Genomic DNA, 20,168 nt, shown 5'->3' with positions numbered 1-20,168 from the left:
CTGTTGACTCCAATCCAGAAGCCGACATCGCCGACAGCGAGAGCCATTGTGGGACAGTCCCTGATCAGCTCCTGGTCATCGTCGATTCCTCCTGGTCCACGTGACAGCAGAGACAAGCTTTGCAACAACCACCATACTTCTCATAAACGAGTGAGTAACACGTTCCAATATTTGCAGGACATATAAGAAAAGGCACTTAACATAAAATGATGAGGCCTCACTACAAAATGTGATGAGGGTGCCCTGAGTCCACCATATTGCACAGATAGTCATGGGCCTTGGGCTGCATAGGGTCCGCTTGAAGTGTTGTTGGTCTCATGGAGCAGTATTTAAGCCTGCCAATATCTACTGGAATTAACAGTAAGGAGAACTTTACATTTGATGCTAGTGTGTTCCTACTCATTGGCCATCTATCAGTCCATACCCTTTACACTGACAGACCTGCTCAGAACTCTTTTAGAGAAAAGAGATGGCCACACTATGGCAAACCCATCTGCATCCTTGCCATGCCCCTTTTACCCCTGGGCACAGAAGGCTATTTCTAGACTTGACAACTTGAGGTGGGCCTCTCTGGGCAATTATTTGCCATAATTAAAGCAATTTTATATCGAATAACTACAGCAGAACAGGACTGGAAAAAAGTGAGACAGATTGAAATAAAATTAGGGCTAAACAGAGCCAATGAAGGGGATTTCTGTACAGGTTTAGGAGGATAGAGGAATGAGAACAGTGGTGCAACTAGACAAGAACTTTTGGCGGGGGCTGGCACACCAGCAATATACGTTTATAGGCAACATACAGAGAACTTTAAAGGAGGGTTTAAAAGAAACAAAGTAATAAGCAGTTTTAACAAATTTCAGTGCAAACCACATTACAACAGTTTTCGCAACGTTATTTAAAAATGTTGCCCTTTTTTGCCAACACTCTGTCTATTTATCTTTAGAAGTATAGCTCCTTGAGTATTTATAATTGCATGTCGATACAGTGCTCTTGCCTGATTGTGTATCAAAGGTATGATTACAATCTGCTCATCCAGCTGCTCTAGCATTTACTTGCTTGAGGCTGCACTCATACACAAGTTGCAAACAACTGAGCCTAGTGGTTTAACACACCTGGTAGGGGTGTACTACTGGTCAAGCCACATGTTTGATTCCCAATTAATTGTTCATTTATCCTGAGATCAAATGAATGCCACTCAATTGGCAATATTCTAACATGTTAATAGCTTTTCCATGAAACTGAGCTATCTTAAAAACAACATAGTTGATGTGAGCGTCCGGGGTTAAGCAGTTCTCTTATGTAATGCATGAATGAGCTTCATCCATGAAGGAAGCCACCAATATGGTGCTTTGTCCTGTGAGGACGTCACTCCAAATAAACAGTAACAGAACCTCATAATAACATACATTATAACAACCAGCTTTCAATTCATTTCTAAGACCTACAGCACAAACAACAGTGTCAAAACCACTAAAATAATCAGGGTTAAATATTGAATGGGGAATGCTGTTTATAAAATGCATATTTGTGTTACTAATTTCTTCTGATCGCTTTCTGGAATAATGTTAACATTCTCTGTTATGGTGGTCCTTAACAGCTATAATAATTACAGGAAAAAGTAGAACGTACACACTTATTTGTGAACCGGAATATGCTGTGCTCAAAGAAGTGTGTTTTTCTTGTGTAATGCTTTTGTATTGGTAACTTGTAATGCTAAGAGTTATGCTGCATTTTGATATTTCGTTTCACAGCAGAGTAAGAGTTCACAAGTATTTTTCAGCCAAAGTAGACGAGGTTTAAAAAGCAAAAAACAGTGATGCAATACCTACACAGAGGAAGTGCTGTTGTTATGCTGTACTGCCTCTCCTTATATACAAATTCCTGCAAATTCTGCATCTGTTTGCCATATCAAAAACTGATCATTGTGGTAGTAGAGTGTATGCATCAAGTTACACATACATTTTACATACAGCATTCACATAGCCAAGCTATCCCTCAGTCTACCAAGAGATAAGGCTCCAGACACCAAAGATAACCCTCATGGAACAATGCTTTTTCACCATAAAAAAAGAGCCACAACCCACTATTCCTGCTTGACGTATTCCAAAATTGCCACCTATCCTGCGTTTAGCAACTATAGGCAACCACTGACCAATGAAAACCTATATATATTCTACGTACCCCACAAAGGACCAGAGCACAGAAACAACACTCATCTCCACTACGGATGACTTCTGCATGATCCTGAACATAGGAGACGTAGCGACTCTCTTCCTCCTTGACCTCTATGCAGTATTTTACACGGTTTCCCGTCCTTATCCAATGCCTGTGGGACATTGGCATAAAAGGACCCACTCGCAAGTGAATATGTTTCTTCCTGACAGTCATAACACAAGCTATCAGCCTGGTTCCACACTTATCAGAAACCCACAAAATGATCTAGGGAGTGCCAGAAGACTTTGCCCTTAGCCTCACCGTCTTCAAAGTTTGCATAATCCCTCTAACCAGGGTCATCCATCCCTGCACCCACATCAACATCCTTTCTTATGCCGATGACATGCAACTCATACTCTCTCTCAGACAAACCCCCAACACATGGAACACAGTTCACAGCCTGCATGACTGAAATCACCAATTGGATAAGTCCAACTATCTCAAGCTAAATATTGAAGACAGAAGTAGTGATTTTTGGCAAGAACACCTCATCATAACACTCCACTTGGTGGCCGGGGACCTACTCCCACTTTCGAAACCCACACCAGGAACTACTGGATCCTCACTGACAACAAATTGGACATGACAGCGCAAGTCAATGCCATCATAGCATCCTGCTTCCGCACCTTCAAGATGCTAAAGAAAATCATCAAATGGCCCTGGAGCAACACCTAAAAGACTGTCACACACCCCACAATCACCATCAATCTAGACTATGTGAACAACCTCTAGGCAGGAATCAGCAAGCAACTCACCAGAAGACTTAAAAACATGCAGAATGTGGCATCCAGACTAACCTTCAACCTTCCACACAGAACCCACATCACACCACACATCATGGAGCTCCACTGGCTCCCGATACACAAACATGCTCAGTTCAAATGCCTTGCTCACATTTTCCTGGCACTGCACAACATCAACCCTGCTGGCCTAAACAGTCCTATCTTCTTCCACTAACCCTCCAGACACCTTCGCTTAGTTGCACTCCTACTTGCACACATCTCACGCATACACAGAAACTGATCCAGAGGCCTGGCCTTCTTCTAGAGCCTCCTCCCCCTCCTCTCCTTGAGTTCTGCAAGAAACAAAAGACCTAGCTCTCCAAATAGCACCCCCTGTAGACGAGGCTAGCCTCTCACCTGCTTAGTGTCTCTCCTGGGTTACAGTGCACTCTACAAATCGACTTAACATAAAACAATAAAGGAGAAACATGGGAACACAGATATATGTACACCTTCATTATACATCTGCACCAGGGTGAGGGGGGCTATAGGGAAATATTGCCATTTCAACAATTCTCACAAAGGCAGTTTCTGGAAAATGTTCAAGACAATAAATCAGGGCTGGTTGCGTCTGTTGCTTTTCAATCAATTGCTCACAATTTGCAAAATTAAGACATTTATGGTTTGGTAACATTTCCTCTGAGTCCAGGTACTCAAATATTCTGCCGCCAACCTATACTATCCCATAGTCCAGAGAAATCATCAGTAAGAGATGAACTTCAAGACTGCACTTCTGCTCAACTTTCTTCTGAAATTATCCACCTGTGCTGCATCCAGGGGGTGTCAATGGGCACCATAAAACCAGTGAAATAAATAAATGCCAATTATTCCCACAACTAGGAAGTGTAAGGAAATCAACCACCTTTCTCTGACTTGTTCTTTTGGGACAGGCATTAAATTCCCCAGCCATGTTTCTTTCGGATGTATGTCATTACAACGCATGCTTTCACTCCGCATACCATTACGACACAACTTTTACAACGCAAGTCGTTACAACGACTTGTGTTGGGGGGCGCTGGATAGTGGAATAGTTTAATTTACTATTCCAACTCCAGTCCCCGTGGATAGTAGGGAAGGTGTTGGATAGTAATTAAACTATTCCCTATCCTAGAGCGCCATCCAGCGCAAGTCGTTGTAAAGACTTGCGTTGTAATAGTTGCGTCGTAATGGTAGTGCGGAGTAAAAGTTGCGTTGTAAAGGATGTTTCCAGTTTCTTTCCATTAATATGTGCGCTCAAAGTTGCAATGTGGAGTATGAACTAATATCGGTCTAGCTTAACATCCCTAACTCCATTTTCCTGCAACAAACTACTCAGTTCCCACTCATGGTGTAGTCCATTTATATCATACATGAAGTAACAGTCTGTTCTGGCCCAAGAAATCAATATCCCTCACCTATCGAAAGCTAATTAACTTTGCCCCCGATACCCTTGTGTGAACCCGAGAAAAATTAGTAGATGATCGGTCAGAAATGGATGATGAAGATTGGACGGAGGCACCTGCCTCCCTCAAGGAAGTTGCAATTTCATCACAGCTCAAATTAGTGCAACTAAAAATTCTCCACAGAATATACTACTCAGGACCAGCTTTGGTCCGGATGGGATATAGGGAGGATTCCAGTTGTAGGAGAAATTGTGGCAGGGTAGGTATGTTCCTATATATTCTGTGAGAGTGCACCGTCATTAGCAAGTATTGGGCAGATGTTCTCAAATGTATGGAAGAGGTTCTGGGTCTGGATCTAAACCTTGAGGCTAAAAGGTGTCTGTTAAACATGTGGGGACCTATGGATCTGAGCAGCAAAAAGAAAATATGGGCGACCCTGGGGTACATGATAGCCAAGCGTAATATAGCCAGAATGTGAGGAGCATAGAAGGCCCCTAGCTTAAATTCAGGAAAACAAGACAAAGATTGGTGCATGTTTGGCGAATAAACAGTATATGTTTCCAGGGCTTGTCCAAAAAAATGGTCTCAGGTATGCAATAAATGGAATGTTTATTGTGGAAATATCTGCGCTCCCCCTCTTCTCCCTCCCATACCCCTCATTGATGAACCTGTAAATGATAATCATTGTGAAATCTGAACTTACCTCACGTCATAATACATGTGTAACGCCCACACTCATCAGTAGAATGGGAAAAGGAAAAGTATGCTCTAAGCACCTTTTGACTGAAAATATAACTATTGAAATGCTGTTTTTATTGCTTTGCCTTTTTTCAATCTGTTCTGCTCCAACACCCAATGTCCAGCGTAATAATAGCCTACGCCTTTTCTTCAAACAAATAAATGAAGTGCTCTGTGATGTTGGAGTTAATGCCACAGTGCTTCATCTCAGATAGGTATTCAACCAAAGGATTCCAAATCTTATATTACCTATTTGTCTATGCCAAAGTGTGTGTAATTTTCTCTAGAACATGCTTCTGCCATAGTTTGTGAATCTAGTGCATAATATTTTCATCTTTGTTTGTGTTAAAAAAGATAATTAACCAAAACCAGGATGCAATAGGTTACATTTGTGCTATAAAGTAAAATCACACTGAAGAGGTCTCTTGAAAATAAGAGATTTGTTTACAAGTGTAAAGCATTTTGAATATGAAATCTATTGCAGCTCTAATGAGTCTTTAAACTTTAAAAAGAAAAACCTTTATCCATTGGGGTTTGGTATGGCAAGTTTCATGCACATCCATTAACTGGGGACAAAACAAATGGAGACAGGGTCCAAAAAAGTAAAAAAGAGTGATGTTTCCCATTTCAATTTACACAGAAAGCTGTTGACACAGATACAATTAGCAGAAGGGAATTACACCAAACTTGGCATTAAAGTAGAACTTGGCTCAAGAAATAGCTTTCCTTAGTAAGGTGTAAATCCATGCAGTAGTTTTTGAGAAATTATCATTAGAAAAGTGGTTTTGTAGGCCTCAAATTGAGCCAGCCAGTCTATCAAGCTTTGGATGATAGACTTATCTGGACCATTAGTTCATGGATGCTGTATAAACCTAGCTTCACAAAATATCTGAAAGATTAATATAAAAAAAATAAAAAAAATAAAATTCAATTGGACAAGAAGATATTTTTCCCAGAGTCCTTTTATGCCTGCAATTCCAAATATGAATTTGCTGACCTAAAGCTCTCTGTCCGCAATTTGAACAAAAATACTGTAGCTGTCATTATGGGGGCACAGTGCTGGCCTCCTGCAAACAAATGAAGGGGCATAATAGGCAGAGGAAGCATCTTCTGACCCATTGGCTAAGGTAGAGGGCTCCAGAGAGAACACCCTGTGTTATTTATATATTTCAAAGTCACACATTTTTCACCAGGTTCGCAAACCATGAGGCTGGGTTTGCAGCTATCCTCAGAACAGCCCCTGTAGCCTACAAACCAACAGCAAGAGCTCCCGGACCCTTGTTGAACGTTTGGTATGCGAGTTATGGTTTGCATAGGTGTCCTACAAGTTATGGATTGTGGTCCTAACCAAAACCTATGAATTTCAGGGGGTTCTGATACCTATCTATCTGTCTATCTGTCTGTCTATCTATCTATCTATCTATCTATCTATCTATCTATCTATCTATCTATCTATCTATCTATCTATCTATCTATCTATCTATCTTTTGTAGCTTTATGCACCTTAAAGATATCATTGTAACACAAGTATAAAGAAAGAGAAGAGGATTTAAATCCTGACGGCCTTATTAATGAGGCCTTGCGTCACTTTTAGTCAGCCGGTGCGTCACTTTTTATGATGCACCGGCGGCGGTATAATAAATGCGCCATGTTGTGCGCTACTTACAAAGTGACGCATCTAGGCAGATGCGTCGCTTTATAAACCCCTGCACCACATTATATCTACGCCAGGTATAATGTATGCTAGGTGGGCGTTCCCTCGTAAAAAGCCTCGTAGAAGTGGCGCATTGAAATCTATGAGATTTCAGTGCTGCACTTCTAGGACGCGGTTGAGTCAATATCTTACACTTGCCTTCACAGCATGTGTAAGACTGACGCATGCCCTTTCACATGGGGCTTGCCCCATGTGAAAGGACACATTGCTGGAGTTGCGTCTGTTTTCAGACACAACCCAGCAATGCGTCACTTTTGCGCCTACAGATACATCAGAAATACTGATGTATCTGTAACTCCTTGCGACTTGATGTGTCATACAGTAAACATGACACACCCTTCATGTCACAAGGAAGGCGCACTGAGAAGTGATGCATCACTTCTAATAAATAAGGCCCTAATTCTGTAGAATTAGGGTGATAATTACAGCACTTGGTAAGGACTGCTTCTCTGGTGCTGCTTATTTACCAGACTATGGGCCTTATTTATGAGAAGTGACGCATCTCTGCGTAAAAACAGCAATGCGTCACTTGTCAGTGTGCTCTCCTTGCGACATGATGGATGCGTCATGTTTACTGTATGATGTATCATGTCGCAAAGAGTTACAGATACGCCAGTATTTCGGACATATCTGTAGGCACAAAAGTGATGCATTGCTGGGGTGTGTCTGAAAAGAAATGCAACTCTAGCAATGTGTCCTTTCACCCCATGTGAAAGGGCCTGCGTCAGTGTTACACCTGCTATGAGGCAGGCATAAGATATTGACGCAATGGCGTCCTAGAGGTGGAACACTGAAGTCTCATAGATTTCAATGCGCCACTTCTATGAGGCTTTTTTAGGGGGAACCCCACCCTGCATACATTATACCTGGCGCAGTTATAATGTGGCGCAGGGGTTTACAAAGTGAAGCATCTGCCTAGATACATTACTTTGTAAATAGGGCACAGCATGGTGCAATTTTTACTCCACCGGTGCATCACAAAAAGTGGTGCACCGGCAGCGTATAAGTGACGCAAAGCCTCATAAATAAGGCCCTATATTTGTATGAGTTCTCCACCTCAGAATGGGGCATAACATGTGGAATCAGCATTTACTGCACCGAGCACTGCATTTCTAGCATTTATTTATGACCATTCCCACCTACTACATTTTCCCAGGTTTTTTTTCTTGGTGAAATCTGTCAAGGGGAAATGGTGGAGATGGTGAAAGATACAGAATTCAGAATCTGGTCGGTGCACAGACTTCTATATGAGCTATGATCAGAATGAAAAGCGCAACTTGAAATCAGGGCCTTAGTATTCTATAAAGTCTGTATAATTACAGAAAGCAGGGATAGTTTATGTTAGCAGAATTTTGTCGATCTCTGAGTTGTGATTATTATGCCCCTATAGGGCTGTAGGGTTCAAGTGTATTGTGCTACATTTTAATTGTATTTCTATATGGCTTAATTCTCCTTACGAGATGCTGAAGCTCGCTGCTCTATAATAGTGCTTTGGATTTAGTGTGTTTGTCACATGGCTTACAGAGGTTGTGTATATGTTGTGCATATTGATCAGAGTTGTGCTCTTGCCATGTATTGTTGCTGCTGCTATGCATGAATTTAAAGTGAAAAGGAATGAAGGATAGGTGCACTTGACCGATTCTAATGTATGTATGGATGGATAGAAGTGTGTGAGTGCATTATGGCCAATATTTGCAATATTTTGATTTGAAATGAAAGGTTCTATCCTTCAGAGCTGCAAAGACAGTAATTCAAGTAGTTAAAGGTCATGGAAGTGCAACCAATTACCCATAAAGCAGCTTCTGAGGAAAGAAAATGTCAGATACACTTCACAGATCACCCAAACATACTGAACAGAGGTGGAATGCTAGGCCATTAATTAAAGTAATTGCTAGAACCTCGTGCCAGAATGCTACCTTTTTTTATTCAAGATTCTATTTAAGTAGAGCCTTATGTTAGAAATGGTTTCAAGGCGCTAAGAGAAAGAAAAAAGTTCAAAAACATTTATATTCTAATGTTATAAATATTTTTTTTTAACTTGTAACTGGAATGCACAATCCTTCTTAAATTGTTTTTGATGTAAAAGCGCATTGGGCCTCACAAGCTTTAGGAAAGTGCCATAGGAACGACAATAGAGCTATGTTGCTCAATAACATTTTAAAGGAAAGATATGCATCTCCCCTTTTAAAGAACTTAACCTGTGAAGAGGTACCAAAGCAGTCTATTTGTCAATGGGGGACAGATATGCAAATGTAGCTTTTAATCCACGGCATCTGTACTAAGTCCGATGCCTTCAAATGGGCTGACAAGAGAGAGACTGCAGGGGGCAAAAGAAGACATTTTAAAAACAGAGTAGCATATTTACAAAGAAATGAGGCAAGCAATTTAGCAGCGCCGTACTTCATAATTTTAAAAAAAAACGCAGGGATGCGCCATATTCACAAGAATATGGCACACCTCTGTGTTTTTCCTTATGCGGGCGCTACAAAAGCTGCCTAGCGCTAATGCAGACAACCATGTACCATGGTGCAAGGGTGTCTGTGTTGCAGGGATGATTGTTTATATGCAGGAGGGGACATCTTCCTGCAAGTAAACAATCATTAAAGGTGATTTGCTTCTTCTATGTGTGCTGAAGAATGCAGCTCACATTGAAAGAGCAAAAACAAGGAGAAAAAAAGTATTTCTCCTCGTTGCGCCACTCTACTGTCTGCTTTTCAATGGTATTAGTTTTTTTTTTTTTTTTTTTTTGATTTCAAAAGATTTTATTGTTATAAATAAACAAAGGAAGATACAGAATGTAAAGAAAGTGATACATTTGAGAGCAATATAACAGACCATCAGAAGATGAAATCCAATAATAAGACATATGAAATGCATCCATATATAATAAATAAAAGTAGTCTGCTAGAAATAAAAATAGGCATTCATGAAGACCAAGCAACTTAGCATATATGTAAACCATTCACAAATGTATCACTATCAGGTGATAGAATCAGAATAAGAAAAAAGCAGAAAAAGAAGGAAGAAAAGCGAGAGTAAGAGGAAGTAGACAATGGTATTAGTTTTTAGTGCTGCCTCCGATTTACTGATCCTTGTAAATCTGGGGCAACGTCAAAAAGCAATGGCTGTTACAGTGGAGCACCCACAGTAACACCCATTGCACGCCCCTTTTACACAGAAATCAGCATGAAAGAATACCATATTTACAAAGAGGCGTTACGCCACACAACGTGGCTTAACGCCACTTTTGTAAATATGGAGCAGAGTTTTGCACCAGCGGAGCATCCGTAAAAGTGACGCTCCAATGGCGCAATGCCCTAAAAGCCTCCTCCACTTTCCAAATCAATTTGGATGGCCTGCGAAGTACACTAGCCCAGCACACACTTTATTAAAATCCTGTACCCTAACTGGTGCTCATGAAAAGCGCTCCAATACCTTCGGGTCGAGTTCGCGCTATATAAATGTGCAAAAAAAAAAAAGATTCCTGTGTTTTCTGGGGGGGTCGGTGCTTGAAGCCCTTTTAGCCCAATGGGCATTGCGCGCCTGAATGAAAAGGTAGATTCTGGGGCATGTAGGTCTTGAAAGTAGTAGGCCGGCCGCAAGGTGCACAATTAGCTTGCACCTGCCTAGCAGGCGTCCTTCGTCCTGGCTAAAGTTTCCTCCGCAGGTGATCTGACCCTTCCTCACCCTTAATCTGCCTCATCTCTGGTGGCTCGAGACCCATTGTCTCAGACAACAGGTTTGGCTTGAATTACGCGTTTGCGCCGTCTTTCCCTGTCTGTGACTGACAGCGAGTGCAGGTGGAAAGTAGCCGACGCTACGCTCCCGGCACCCGTAGGCCTCAGTCCAGATACTGACAGGAAACGAGTGAAAAACCATTATGAAGGGCTTTTACGCAAATGCAGGCATGATGAGGGACAAACTGAACACACCGTCGAACATGAGTAGGCGGATTATACCCGAGGGCACTGAAATTATGCAGCAGGGCAGGACCAATGCACACGGCTGACGTAATGCGGCAAATTGTCATTTTTACACATTGTATCATTTTCTGGGGAAAACAATTCTCATCATCAGAAACAGTTTAGCAAACAAATACAGCAATTAACAGCTGAAAGCTGACCAGGTCTCCTTTGCTAGGCTTGTTCCAGTGCCCTGGAACCAATGCTTTCAATGGGCAGGGTCTGTCCGTTAATGAGTACCTGCACTTTTTTCATTCGAAAGGGGGAGTACCAGCACTTCTTTCATTTGAAAGGGGGAGTACCGCACTTCTTTCATTTGAAAGGGATAGTACCAGCACTTCTTTCATTTGAAAGGGGGAGTACCAGAACTTCTTTCATTTGAAAGGGATAGTACCAGCACTTCTTTCATTTGAAAGGGGGAGTACCAGCACTTCTTTCATTTGAAAGGGAGAGTACCAGCACTCCTTCCATTTGAAAGGGGGAGTACCAGCACTTCTTTCATTTGAAAGGGAGAGTACCAGCACTCCTTCCATTTGAAAGGGAGAGTACCTGCACTTCTAATGTATTGCTGTAATACATTTAATGTGAGAGTACTGCCACTTCTCAGAAGCAAACAGGTACTCAAACACCTGCACTTCGACATTTGCATTAAAAGCAATCTGCTGATTATGTAGCGGATGATACACTAGGTGACGAATGCGTCAAATCCATAATTATGCAGGAAAACTCCACAGCCGCAGAAACGCCTAGTTGCAGTGGCCCTGAAAAAATTGACGCTATGGCGACTTTAAGTCCTTGGACACATGTTCCTTAGTCTTTCAAAGAAGATCTCCATGGTGAACTACTTGGTTTAGTCAGGGCCCCTGCAATTTGATATTTCTGCGGCTGTGGAGTTTTCCTGCATAATTATGGATTTGACGCATTTGCCACTTAGTGTATCATCTGCTAAATAATCTGCAGGCTTTTTTTTATCGCTGTATTTACACGTTGCCGCTAATCACAGTTAGTGGCAGTTTTCCGGCATAAACGTGAATTTTTAGTATTGCCACTTCTGTTAGCGGGACTTAATGAAAATGAGATGCAAGGTAGGCGTTCCCTTGCAAAAACTGCAGCTAACCCCACTTCACGATATTTACAAGGAATTCCTTGAATGGTGCAAAACCAGAAACAGTGCCTCCAACTCCAGTTAGAGGCAGTTTTCTAAGACCAGAAAATAGCTGGTCTTAAAAATGGGGCAAACACTTGGGTCCTCATTTCATAAAGTTTTGGCGCTGGACAGCGCTGCAAGGAATGTTGCAGCACTGCCCTGTGATAAAACTACAGGGCAGGAATACTCACCATCAAGAAGATAGGGTTCATTCCTGGGCCCCATTCATGAAAAGTGTTGCATCGCTGCGATAAAACAGAATTGCAACACTTTTCACTACGCCCTTCTTGCAACACCACAAATGCGCTGTATTCACTGTACATTGCACCATGTAGCAATCAATGACAGATAGGTCTGGAATCCTGACGTATCTGTCTAAACTCAGGCATTGCTGCAGTTGTGTCACAAGCATGACGCAACTCCAGCAATGCTTGGGGCCAGCCTGTCTCTGTGGCACTGATTCCCCCCTACGCCTGTCATGAGGTAGGTGTAAGGTACTGACGCAGTGGCGTCCTACAATTATTGTAGTGAAATCTGATGGATTTCACTGTGCCACTCCTATGAGGCTTTGTTGCGTGGGAACGCCCACCCTCCATAGATCATACCTGATTCAGGTATAATGTGGCACAAGGATTCACATGGGCAAGCATATGCCTAGATGCATCAATTTGCAAATACGGTGCAACATGGTGCAAGAATCACGCTGCAAGTACGTCAAGAAAATGACAATCCGGAGGGGTGAAACTGTCAGAATGGGCTCATGAAGTCTTTTTCCCATGTTGGTGCACAATGGCTGCCATGCAGCAGCGCAGGCACCCTTGTGTAATGGTACACGGGTGACTGTGTTACGGAGGTGATTGGTGTTGTGGCTCCATCACTTCTCGAGACGTCTGCAGGTAGAACTGGACTAGTGGAGGGTGGAGTGAACCAGTTGGCCTTCTTGGAGTGTTGTTTGCCTGGTCTTTTCTTGAGGGGTGCCAGGGTTTTGCGCAGTTGGAGATCCATCAGTGGAGGTTGAGCACTGCAGTGTTGATGTCTGTAAGCATTGGCAAAGTGATGGTGCTGTGGAATTTGACGGGAAATTCTTTGATGGCCTTTATCCAGCTGTGACGGGGGAGGGGGTAATGATGGCGATGGTGTACGGTGGGCGTGGTAAAGGCGTGATGTAAACATTGATGGTCGATACAGGAGAGTCCTGTGGCGTGGCTGTAGTTGAAGTTCCCGCTGGTGGATAAGACGGGCTCGAGCTTGTATCAGGTTATGTGGGTTGGTGTGGTGGCTAGCTACATGAGTCCGATGTCGGCAAGGTTTCCCAGGAGGGGGTGGTGTTCTGGTCACTGCGGTTGTCCAGGTGGAACTTGAGGTCTCCGGCTAGGATGTAGTCAGTGGATGGGGGAGCCTGGGGTGCGATGAGGTCTACAATGGCATCAGTGAATGGGTGTTCATGACCCGGCGGCATGTAGATGGGAGTGCCGCAGAGGGTGGTGTTGGGGTTGGTCCGGCTCTGGAAGTGGAGGTGTTCCATGGTCACTGTTGGGTCATTAGAGTGCGTGGTCAGTCGGAGTGTGCTTTTGTAGATGATGGCAATGCCTTCTCCTGGGTGCTCGGGGTGGTCCGTGCGGGTGAATTTGTAGCCTTGTGGATGGTGAGGGCGATGTCCGGTCCGGGGCAGAGATTGGTCCAGGTTTCCGTGAAGAAGGCAATGTCTGAAGAGGTGGCGTCAAGGAGGTCCCAGATTTCTGTTGTGTGTTTGTGGAGGCACCGCACTTTGAGGAGAAGGCAGTTGAGCCGGTCGACTGCGCTGTTGGTCGACTGGGTGGCAAGAGGCGCTGGTGTGCTGTTGTGACAGAAGGTGCACTTGAGGTTTTGACAGGCTCAGTGTACAAGAGAATTCTACTGTGTTGCTAGATGGCAGGCAGTGTGGCATCTAGGGTTGTTGGCGAGGAGGGTGTTAGTGTCATAGCGGTGGAGTGTCCGAGAGGAAGGGTCCTTGGTGCTGGACACGATCCAGGGGCAGACAGACGCAGACAGGTTTGCCTTTGGTGCACCAGTGGTACGCCCGCTGCACATGACGGCACAGCTGTTGCCATTACGTAGTGCTGGGGGGGACTGGACAGCTGGGAGGTGGTAAACACGGGAAAGGACACTGGAGGGGAGTGGACACGGGGGGAAGCGGGGTTGTAAATATATTTTACAATAATTCTTACCTCAAGGCCGGATCCCACGTCTTCTGTGCTCCTGCTTTCCTGACTCTGCTTCCTGGCACAGGAAGCAGGCAGCCAGGCTCCAGCCCCTAAGCCAATCACAACGCTGCAATGCGGCATTGTGCTTGATCTTGTGTGCCGTGACAAGGCGTTCACCCAGGGGCTGGAGGGGTGGGCCTGTACTCCATGCAGGCTGTAATGCAGCCTGCTGTGAAAAAAGGGAAGTGCGCATGACTGCTTTGGGTGACCAAATGGTCATTGCGCACTTGGGTGAGCATACCACTCCGACCTGCCCTGCTCCATGAGTAGAGCAGCCCCACCCACCCTCCTGCCTGCAAAGGAAACATGGCATGAGTACATCATAAAGTTATCATCATGTTATGTTTCCTCTTCTTGCACTGCTTGAAAGCAGTGAGGTGATGCTCTACTACCATAGCGGATGAGACGCCACTGGGAGTGCATCACCCACAGGTGCTCGGCCTGGGCCCAACATGACCCTCAGGCCTCATCCGCTATGCGTCCCATCTTTTCCTCACCTGGACATTGACACCGTGGCGCAATCTGCTGCACTCACTCCAAATCTGTGACTCAGCCAGCTGGAGCCTCAGCCAGGCAAGATTTTACCAGCTTGGGTACAGCAGTCGCCGCCAAGTCCACTAGAGAACCTCCCGATGCAGGTGATACAAAAGGGCCCTCATAGGCATAAAGTTGCAGGGCTCCCACCACACAAGTTTGGCGCAGCTCAAGGGGCCTCGCCCTCCACAGCGTCCGGACAGTGCAACATCCTCCGGCCTGTGATGCAGAGAGGCGAGGCCCACCATTGGTAAGCTCCTCCGTGTAACCCGGTGTAGTGGTGGTGCATGGTATGTGATGCAGACCTCCCTATGTTGGTGCACAGGAGCGCCTCTACCATTCACAGCTCCAAAGGACACCAGGCAGTCTTCTCATACAGGTCAGCAACGTGTCTCCACGCGACCTAGCAGACTTCACTACCAGGTAAGGGCGACTGCCGACCACTCAATGTCTACCGCCATGGCCCAGCAACTCCACAGCACCTCCGCATCCCACTCCGGGTCCCAGACGCAGGCCCAGCGAGGCCTCCAGGCCGTGGGGACTGTCCGTTCTTTCAAGGTTTTGGATGCCATGGTGTTGCAAGGAGTGCACAATGATACGTGATGCATCACTGCTTTTGCCCAGAGATGCACCTCTTTCCATGATTGTAGCCCTGAATGTCCTATTCTGCTGGTACTCTTGCTGATCATCCTGGCTGTTGAGGGGCTTGGTGGGGTGGGCTTTGGTCTGTGCTGCACTTGGCCCTGGTAGCTGCATTCTGCATTCCATTGGTTATGTTTCCTATTTTTCATTGAAGTGGACTTATCGGCTATTTTTGCATCTAGAGGCAAAAAAAGTCACGCTGCACAAACATGAGCATTTCTTTAAGTTGTATTTTTCCAGTTTACTTCTTTGATCAGTGGATAGAGTCCTTTTTGAAGGGATGTATGGGAATGTGATAGAGCCTGTTTTAAATATGTTCCAAGGGAGCTGCAATAGTATGGATGGGACGTCTTAACACATAGGGGTCGATTCCGATTCGGGAAAAAAACCGTCCGTACGATTTGTATCTGGAGCCCTCTCTGTACGAATCGTACCCGTCCGTCCGAGTCGCGAAGTACGATCCGTATTCCGTGAATCCGTCCGAATCGTCGCGATCCGTACGTATTGCAAGGCTGGAACCGTGAACCGTATGACTCGTACACATACCGTACGACTCGTACACATGCCGTACGACCCGACGAGTACGATCCGGACCGGGGTATGAGGAAGCGATTCGTACGGTCCACATCAGGTAAGGGCGAGTCGTACGGAAAAGCACACAAACACATACACACCGTACAGTCCGAACCCCCCATAATCGCAGGGGTACGCACCGTACCCCTGCTATCATGGGGTGTACGAGCCATACCCCCATTGTACGATCGGTGTACGAGCTGTACCCCATGTACGATCGGTGCACGAGCCGTACCCCATGTACCATCGGTGTACGAGCCGTACCCCATGTACGATCGGTGTACAAGCCGTACCCCATGTACGATCGGTGTACGAGCCGTACCCCATGTACGATCGGTGTACGAGCCGTACACTGATCGTACATGGGGTACGGCTCGTACACCGATCGTACATGGGGTACGGCTCGGGGGTACAGCTCGTACACCGATCGTACAATGGGGGTACGGCTCGTACACCGATCGTACAACGGGGGTACGGCTCGTACACAGATCGTACAATGGGGGTACGGCTCGTACACCGATCGTACAATGGGGGTACGGCTCGTACACCCCATGATTGCAGGGGTACAGTGCATACCCCTGCGATCATGGGGGTACGCACCGTACCCAGGGGGGCCGTTCCATACCTGTTTTGGCACGAACTCTGCATTTATGGCTGTTTTCAGCTCCCGTAGAAAAAGGGCCGTACGGTGCGTACCTGACACGTATCGTACTTGCTGGGTCGTAAAAACCAGCCACGAACCGTACAGATGTCGCGTACAGCAGGTTCCGAGGGAGAATCGTACGGAGATTAGAGTCGTACGGTGTCTTGTACGACTCGTACGGGGTACGGCTCCTGGTACGAATCGTACTTCGTCGTACGTACGGGACGTTTACAGGTACGATTCGTACGGGGAAAAAACGCTCCGTACGACGATTCGGAGCGCTTTTTACCAGATCGGAATCGACCCCATAGAGTGTTTTCCTTCCCGTGCATTCATGCCTACTCAACGATTGTGAATGCCAGTTAGTATTGGTCTTTTGATCAACAGTTTCATTTAGCTACGTCAACAAACTACATATGGATGCCCGACTGGGCACCTCAATAACTTTACCATTTGATAGTCAGGAGCTCCTGGATCTCGCTAGTGGTCTGAGTTTTGCGTGATTGTTTTTTTTAAATATGATAGGTAGCCACTGTTCAGAGGACTGGACTCTGACTGGGGTGTTTATGTTTTTACCTGCAATACAGAGCAGTGCCTCATTCCCTGAGCGGATGCCAGGTAGGGGGGGGAACACCCGCATAAGGACAGGTAAGTGCGACAACTTTTTTCAAATATTTTTCTGCAGTATATACGCTTATGGGTATATAATTCATCCCCAGAGTATCCACATTATCATAATAGTAATGCCAAGACGATGTTTCTTTGACAATAACACACTTTTCTATGGTCTTTGGATCATGTGGTAAAACATATATTTTTGTTTTTTAGGAATGGGTCCAATACACCTGTGATATTCAACCATTTTCAGGACTCACAGGTGATCGTAGGTTGTATTGAACCAACCTCTTTCCTTTGAGACTTTGTATTTATTACTTTTTGCACATTAAGTGCAACATATTGCAGTAGTGATTCCATCTCTTAGGTCCTGATGAAAGCCTAGATCAGAGGATCCATAGGCTGAAACATGTAGACCTGTCATCCTTGTGGACTTCTTACAGTTATTCTGTTAAACTGTACACACACGGTTTTAGTTTTGACACTAGGATAGCATTTATTAAAATTGTTTAGTATCCTGGTAGTCAATTTTAAATTTCACCCTTTCACATTTATTCACATGCACTGCAATCATCACCCCTCATAAGTAGAATCTCGGCTCATCGCATTGGAATCATAGTGGATTCCATCCTAGGCCACTGATTGAAAACATCTGTGAGCTCCCTTCCACTGTTGAGAAGCTTGTAGCCCTTGGCTGCACTAGGATTTGCAGCTAAGAGGAGATCCCAAATGATGAAGCATGCCACCTTGGTGGGTGATGGGATTCCGTCCTCTTTAAAGGGACTCCTCTGACCTAATCAGTTTAGTTTGTTGTTTTCTAAGTTTATTTCTTATAGACCAATGGTTTCTCTTTTGTTATGTAAGTATTGCAATACCACCATCATAATGGCCCAGCACCAGTCCGTTAATTGTTGTTCTGATGTTAAAATGTGGGAAGGAGGGCTTCAGGTTCCTTTGAAGGAGGAATTGGAAAGGAGAAGTTCTGTGGATTTTGGAGATATGTGAATTACTGTTACTTTCCAATCAAGGATGTAGCCAGGGGGGAACATCCTTTACAACAAATCTTTTACAACGCGGTACTGTTACCACGCAACTATTACAACGAAAGTCGTTACAACGACTTGCGCTGGGAGGCGCTCCAGGATAGTAAATAATTTAATTTACTATCCAACTCCTTCCCTACTATCCACAGGGACTGGAGTTGGAATAGTAAATTAAAAAAGTTACTATCCAGCGCCCCCAACGCAAGTCGTTGTAACGACTTGCGTTGTAAAAGTTGCGTGGTAATGGTACGCGTTGTAAAAGTACGCGTTGTACCGTCATACATCGTAGCTAGGTAATTCAAGAGCCAAACAAAGGAAAAGGAAAGTGAGATGTCAAGATCTGAGCATTCTTTCATCCATTTTCAAACAGTAGGAGATTTTGGAATGAAGGAGACATTTCAATTTTGTTAATTTTTTTTCAAGGAGTAGGACACGCAATTTGTGAGATTTATAGGGAGATTTGTAGGCTCAGTATATATGAAGGAAATAGATTTTGAGGTACAGTTGCATATCCTCTGCCTTTCGATGAACAACAGTTTTATCATGCAGCTTTGCTATGGGAACTTCTTCAAGAGGGACGGCTAGTCATGGGCTACAGGGCTCAGTTAAAAAGAATGAGAGACATTTATCACTGGTGTCCTGGGGTGTAACCCTACTATTGGACCCAAACGTTTTACCAAGTACAACCATTTATCACTTGAGTTGAGTATCAAAGTCGAGCAGTCCAAGGTTTACTCAGGGAGGCGGTGTGCGTTTAGACACTCAATACTCAACATGACCTGGTAAGGTTGTATGATGGTTCACCGCATGCCTGAACAATGCATGCCTGTACCACACGGTCTCTACCACGACCACATCTTTACCACCCTGCCTTTACCATGCAATTTCATAGTAAACACATGATGGGTAAAGGAACATGCGGTCACAAGCAACCCATGCTGCTGCTGTAATCTGCCTTGCCTTTCTGTCTATCCATTGACCTCATTGCTACCACCAACTTGCTCAATGAGTCCTGATCAGCAAGCCAGGCCAACAATAATAGTGACTCAACAGAAGCAGCCAGGAATGTATGATACTGCTGTTCTCTCCGGCTGTTCACTTGCAGGCTTGTTGTCCAAAAGCAATAGTGCAGCAGACTAGTCCTGCTGTGTGTCCCTACCCAATATCAAGCTACGGGAATCCAGGGTCACAGTGGCCAGCCTATAATCAGGCTGCCACCTATTAGATCAGGGCTCAGGAAGTAGGCAGAACTAGCATGGTGCAGTGGAAATACGGCATAAACATACAGGTAGGCGACGGGCAACTGGGCAAGGCAGGAGGAATTGAGAAAAAACTGCCACCTGTATTCACCAGTGCTGCAAGGCCCTGGCAGAAATTGTCTTGCTGTGCCATTACAGTGGAATTACATAATGGGAAACTCTGGCCAGCGGGGTCAAGGTGCAGTAATGAAGGAAGAGTCATACCGATAGACTGGTCTAGGGGTTGTCATGATGTCATTGACCTACCTTCGCATGCATGCCTAGACCTTGGTGGACTAGCTGGAGGTGAAGAACAGGCAAACTCCCAGCCATGAACATTTTAGAATGGTGATTGGGCAACTTAATTGAACCAGTTCTAGTCAAATAAGTGCTGCCGCCAACCACAGGCAACCATCGGTTTGATGCAAATGCTGGTGAAATGCAGATCTCATAAGGACAAAAGAAGAAGTGGGTGGTGCACACATCAGCCATGATGCATTAATGTCATAATAGCATTACTGACAATGGAACCAGTCGATAACTAGGTAATGTCTCTTAGCTCATTATGTGCCCTTACATTGATGGGACAAGGCCTTTAGCTAACAGTATTGTCCAATTCCAAGGTCAGTAATGCTGTATTATAGCATACATATCGCTCCAGAGGACTCCAAATATACCTCACTGATGAGTCTTAGGAA

The sequence above is a fragment of the Lissotriton helveticus genome, chromosome 10 (assembly GCF_964261635.1).
Source record: "Lissotriton helveticus chromosome 10, aLisHel1.1, whole genome shotgun sequence".
Classification (NCBI taxonomy): domain Eukaryota; kingdom Metazoa; phylum Chordata; class Amphibia; order Caudata; family Salamandridae; genus Lissotriton; species Lissotriton helveticus.
Note: the sequence above shows the minus strand (reverse complement) of the source record.